This window comes from Canis lupus, chromosome 16 (genome assembly GCF_011100685.1).
Source record: "Canis lupus familiaris isolate Mischka breed German Shepherd chromosome 16, alternate assembly UU_Cfam_GSD_1.0, whole genome shotgun sequence".
NCBI lineage: Eukaryota > Metazoa > Chordata > Mammalia > Carnivora > Canidae > Canis > Canis lupus.
In genome coordinates this window covers 45,412,254-45,418,826 of record NC_049237.1, presented here as the reverse complement: position 1 = coordinate 45,418,826, position 6,573 = coordinate 45,412,254, and positions in this window count along the sequence as shown.

The following is a 6,573-nucleotide window of genomic DNA, read 5'->3' as shown; positions in this document are numbered from 1 at the left end:
TTGTGCAGAGGCAGGCTGTCAGCCTCCAGTAAAAATGCTAATAATGGAAGATAACAAGTGAACATTTCCGCAATTATTTGTTGCAAAATAAAATGGCAAAAGAATGTGACTCAAAAGTGTGTTCTTCTGATTGTGAGACAGAATGAAAGGTAAGTAACTCCAGATTCTAGCACCGTGCTTGTGCTGGCCTCGCTCTTCTCTGACTGCCTCCTCTGGATCTCGATATATATCTTAGGGACAGTAATCTCTTCTCTTTTCGTCGCCTGCATGGTCATCAAAACCTACCACTGCCTGCCTCACTTGGGGCAAAGAGCCAGTAAGCTTGGGTCTTGTTCTGCCAACTGTAGAATATTAACTTTTCCAAGAAAGAGATGTGTTTTCTGAACCTTGGAGAATAGTGGTGCACCTTTTGATGTTGGCCTCCTACCTTGTTAGCTGGCGTTGGCACAAGGCCCCTGGCTGGGTGTGCAGGAGAGGTCTGCGGGGCTGCAGCTCCTGCCATAGGCACACCACACAGCCTTCACGGAGGGCAAGGAGTCTGCTCTGTGGGGTGCAGGAGGGGGTGCCAGTGCATACTGGGTTCTGCAGTAGTAATTCAAGAAGCATTGGTTCTAAAGTATTGCAAAAATTCAGTCTTGTAAATTTGTGGTCGTAGAAAAATGATCCAAATCCGTGTAGAACTCAAACTCCAAACTTGTTAGTGATTACTATAACTGATATCAGCTGTTTGGATTGAGTTCGGTTAAACTGACTTGACATTTACAGAGAGCTGACCATCTACAAAATATTGTGTAAAATAAGTAGAAAAAATAGAAGAGCGAAGCTTCTGAATGATGTTTTTTCCCTTTCACACTCAAAGACACACTAAGTGGTAGAAAGGGCTAAATGTGGGGAGTGAGCTGAAGGAAAGCCATGAAGTCTGAGTTATTCATGCCCCACAATAGGAAACAGAAAGAAATACTCTAGATTTTATAAAACCTGGCTGGTTTCCATGAGATAATTTTTTTTTTTAATTTTTATCTATTTACGATAGTCACAGAGAGAGAGAGAGAGGCAGAGACACAGGCAGAGGGAGAAGCAGGCCCCATGCACCAGGAGCCCGACGTGGGACTCGATCCCAGGTCTCCAGGATCGCGCCCCGGGCCAAAGGCAGGCACCAAACCGCTGCGCCACCCAGGGATCCCTCCATGAGATAATTAAAAATAAATACAATTCCAACTTTTACTTTGGCATGCAATAAAGATAGTGGTCCTTGTTCTGTATGGGTATGATTTTATCTTTAAAAGGTAGACAAGTGCTTGCTATGAGAATCTTTTCTCTCTGGCTTTTAGAATGAATTCAAATGGGTCTTTGAACAGGACTTTGGAATGCTTGCTGGGCAACCACTAGTCAGGGAATGACCTCATTTGGGCAAAACCGGGAGGAGAGTTTTGAAATGTGGAATTCCCCTGGGGTATGAATGATTATTTTAAAGTTGCAGATCAGGGCCGGGTCCTGGCATGGTCTCAGCTACTCACCATGTTTTCATGTACAGGGGTGATCAGAGGAGGAGCTTCATGGGACTAAGAAATTGGGAGAGGCTAAGAAGGCCAGGGGTTGAGATGACTTCACCCTCATGAAGAAGAGTGAGGAGGAGGCGTGGGTCACTGGCCAAGCCATCCAGGAGAGGGTGGTGGCAGTACCAGGCCTGAAGCTAGCATTCTTCTTCCCTGTGACAGCAGCCTATGTGCATGGGGAACACACACCACAGGTTAGCCCAGGGCTCCAACGTCCTTCTCGTTCCTCACCAAGGTGTGTGAGACCTCTCATCTGAATTTAAAACTTTTAATTATTGTTTACCTTTATCTCCTCCCTAAATCATGAGCAACTTTGAAGGAGGCTCCCTTTCATTCATATCACATACAAATGGGCATTCGGTGAATGTCTAATGAATGAATGCATCTTTATTCTGAAGATGAGGAAGTGGAGACTTGAAGGGGAACAAAGATTAGCTCAAGGTCACTGGCAAGGACAGAGAGAGCTAGACTGAGCATGCCATTCATATATCCCGGATCGTGTCTCTAGTCCCGATTGTGTTGCTTCATTCTATGAGAAGAATAAAAGGTGACAGGAGCATTTATAAACATCATTTGTTATTTTCATTATCATCTCAAACAGTGGCTCTCAACTGGGTACAAGCCCCACTCAGGGGACATTTGGCAAACTCTAGAGACATTTTTGGTTGTCACACCAGGGCAAGGGGGGTATATCTGGTGGATAGAAGCCAGAGATGTTGCTAACCATCCTGCAGGGCACAGGACAGTCCCTCGAGACAAAGGATAATATGGTCCAAGTATCAATAATGGCAGTGTTGAGAAACCCCGACTGAAGGCCAGTATTAACTCCTTATAATGAAAAAGGGATATTTCTGGAACAGCAAGAATGGAGTTGTAGGACATGGGAGGCTACGCCCTTTTCAAAGCAAATCTTGATGAGAGACAGGGGAGCTCCAAGAACAAGTTGACTGTGGCTGTGACCGAGAGGAGGGTCTCCACCTGCAACACACCTATGATTTTCTTTGTCCCAATATTTCTAAGTTCTGACTTGCACTTAGGTCTCTCTAGACTAAGTTCTGGATTCTTCCTAGGATTTTGTCTAGTAATTCCCCATTTCCATTATCCTTCAAAAAGATTTTGTTTCACTTATGGAAGGGGTTTTTACCTTTAAGATAAAAGTAGTTGACTTTGGAATTCTAATGCAGTGACATTAATTGAAAAAAATGTCTTTAGAACATTTACTGTCAGTTTGAAAGGAAGGTCTATTTAATCCCAAAGAATTTCTATGCAAGTAAGACTTTTATTCTGCTTTTATTTGAATGGACAAAAATATTTCAGAATTTTTTATTTCAAAGGCTTTAGAGGTTTCACTAACTAGCTAAACCAAACTTAGGAAGATATTATCTGGTTTCCCAATGAAGTATTGCTGTCATTAGAGTCTTTCTGTTTCTCTGAATAGGGCTGGAAGGTTATCATTATAGTCTTTTTATTGGAGCTTTAGGGTAGAGATGGGGTTTCATGGAATGAACAATACAGGGATGTAAGGACCTTATATAACTCCATGTATCAGTTTTCCATGAAAACCCGTCTTGGCATAAATTTGCTATTCTGTGCTTGAGCTTCATAAATAGCAGCACATCATAAATATGTGTTCCCCTTTTTATAGCTGGAATGTACTTAATTTTAAATGGGAAACTCAAGAAAGCAACTACAGACTCTTTACACCAAGATAGGTCACACAATCTTGGCAATAGATGAATTAAAATGATCCGAAGAACTGCCTTCCAGATGGAATGTCACACAATCCTCGGCACTTTGCATAAAGCACTCCTCTGAGTCCAAATCCCCCTTATAATTTTCAGCCCTCTGTGACACAACGCTGGCTTCTATCTTCTTTTCAAAAAGTCTCCAATGAGGCTCTATGGGGCTAAGCTTCTAATCTATCTTACTTCACTAACTATACTCTCACTGTCTCCTTCACAAAGTTCTCTTTCACTGCAGTTCGATTTCTGCAAATTTCAAAAGTGGTGTCCAGTGTTCCTACAGTTGAGTCAGCTTTCTACCTAGGCACTTGGCCACGAAAGCCTATGTATTCCATACATTCATTCATTCATTCATTGAGAGTGCATGTGAAGGGGGGAGGGGCAGAGGGAGAGGGGGAATCTTAGGCTCCACACCCAGCAGGGAGCCCCTCGAGGGGTTCAGTCTCACAGCATGGAGATCACCACCTGAGCCGAAATCAAGAGTGGGTCACTTAACTGGCTGAACCACTCAGGCACCCCAACACACTTTCAGAAGTAAGTCAGTCGGAGAAGGACAAACATTATATGTTCTCATTCATTTGGGGAATATAAATAATAGTGAAAGGGAATATAAGGGAAGGGAGAAGAAATGTGTGGGAAATATCAGAAAGGGAGACAGAACGTAAAGACTGCTAACTCTGGGAAACGAACTAGGGGTGGTAGAAGGGGAGGAGGGCGGGGGGTGGGAGTGAATGGGTGACGGGCACTGGGGGTTATTCTGTATGTTAGTAAATTGAACACCAATAAAAAATAAATTAAAAAAAAAAAGAAACCGTTCAGATACCATCAACCTTGTCACAATAGACATAAAATGAAATTGTCTTGTTTCTGCCTCCAAATATTGAGAGGCTCAAAGTAACTGGTGGCATTTTCTAAGTCCAAAAGATCACGCTCAGATCAGCACAGTGTCCCTGAACAAAGTATACTATTTCCTCTGATACCAGTAACTTCAACAAGATCTCAAATGGGGGCAAACCCCTAATTTTATTTCTTCTTTCATCTTCAGAATTTTTAAAAACAATTATGAGCTCCATTTATAAATGTGAAATCTTATTTTGCTTCTCTTTGGAAAACAGAAGTCTTCTCTGAACCATAAGATCATCTTTCTCTTAAATTTATTTGTTTGTTTATGCTAAAATTTATATAAATGGGACATATTAAAATGTTTTTTTAAAAAAAGATTTTACTTATTTATTTGAGAGAGAAGGCAGGTGCACGCAAGCAGGGGAGAGGGGCAGAGGGAGAGGGAAAAGCAGACTCCCGTCCTGCACAGGGAACCCAGCTTGGGGCTCAATCCCAGGACCGGGGGACCATGACCTGAGCTGAAGGCAGACGCTTAACTGATTGAGCCACCCAGGCACCCCTAAAAAGGGTTTTTAAATTTTTAAAAAATTTCTTTAGGCTTCCAAGAGATCACATAGAAATCCTTAAGGCTAGTTATTATCTAATATTATAAATGAGGAACCTGAAGCTCAGAGAATAAAGCAACTTGACCAAGGACCCACAGGTAGCTAGCTGGCTTACAGAGCAGAAGGATGGTTTCTGCCCAAGTGCCATGACTAGCAAGCTAATGAATAGTAATAGAGGACATGCCTCATCCATGGCTTCTGTAGAGCTCTTGGCCGGTCTTTCAAGGTCAATGGGAAGGTGCTTAACAAATACAATCAAGTGAAACCCAGAGAAGTGTTTTGCAAGCTTTCCTATGAACTGTACCAGGTCCTATCACTAGGAGGCGCCCTCCAAGACAAAGAAAATTGATTTTTTTTGATTGCTTGTCCTGCAAAAGCTAGACATGTGACTTCCTAGCTCTCCTTTTGTCTCAGGGCACCAACATCTAAAAAGAGATACGAAAGTCCCATATTTTTTTCAAAAAGGAAAAAAAAAGTTAGACTTTCAACGTGTGTGAGTGTAATAAATAAGAGCTTAGTTTCTTAGAACCATATCAACATAGGCCTCCAACAGGTGAGGCTGCTATACTGCTCATCAATAAGTCCATCAGACCTTGTTTTCTTTGTAAAAGGTGAGGCTCAGGTTAGGCCAGATTTAATAATTAACCGCTGATAGTTGAACGTGTGGTTAAGGGCTGCTTTGGCAAGTAGGCACACAGGCAAACCCAAGTTCCACTGTGCGTGTCATTTTTTTGGAATACACAGTAAAACAAGACAAAAAGATTTTAATGTATTGAGAAAGCAAGCAGCTCGACCAAGGTGCATTTTTGATAATGCCGAGATTTTAAGGGCTTTCGCAGACATGCTCCACAAAGAGACAATGTTACATAACATTGGGAACGGGTAAAAGTAAATATTAAATTGAGCGTTACCTGAACAAGTTCATTTAGAAGAGGATGAAGACCATTTGGGAAGAAGAAAAACACTCTTACTAAGAATGCGGCAAACAAGCAAACAAAATGTTTTCAGGTACGATTTCAAAAACTCTTAAGATTTCTCTCCAGCAATGATTCCTTGAAGTGACTTTTTTTTTTTTATGACAGAGACTTTACAAACTTTTAAAATAGAGAATGATTGATTGATAAAAATTTGTCCGACTTGATATTCTAGAAGCTTTTATCTATAACCAAGTTGAGAGAAGATGCAGAATGAAAGAAGACTAGTAATTTGTAATCAATGACAAGTAGTTTATGAATTAAAGAGATTTTCAAGATCAATACTAAAAAACAAGTCTTGATTTTTCTCACTGATAGTTTTTCATAGAGCCGTTAATTCAATGCTTTGGGGGGATAAGCAGATTTATTGGCCACCAAGGTGGCCTATGAATATATTTCCAGCAGAATCTTTAAAATGGGGAACTTCATGAGTATAAAATCATTTATTTAGAGCTCCTCGACAGGTATGGAGAGACTTCAGAGATGGAAAGAAAGGAAGCAGTTTGGAAGAGAAAACAAGTGGAAAAATTGGAGTGGGGGAGGGGTCAGATGAGGGCAATGAGAAATATCTAGTTAATGGTGAACTGCAGGCAGCGGGGACGCAGAGATAAGGGGTGTCATTTCTCCTGTCAGGTTCTGGGTTCTTCAGAACTAGGAAGGTGTTGAACACTACACACAACCATGCTGAGGAGTGTCCTAGGATTTGGGGAAGGTACAATTCAGCATGATGATAAGAACCCCGCAAACACTATGGAATGAACCACTCCCCTCCCTCCCTATTTCTTGTGAACCCTGATGTCAGCAAACTAATTGTAAATTCACGTTCTGTGTTCTAAACACATGCACGTTTTTC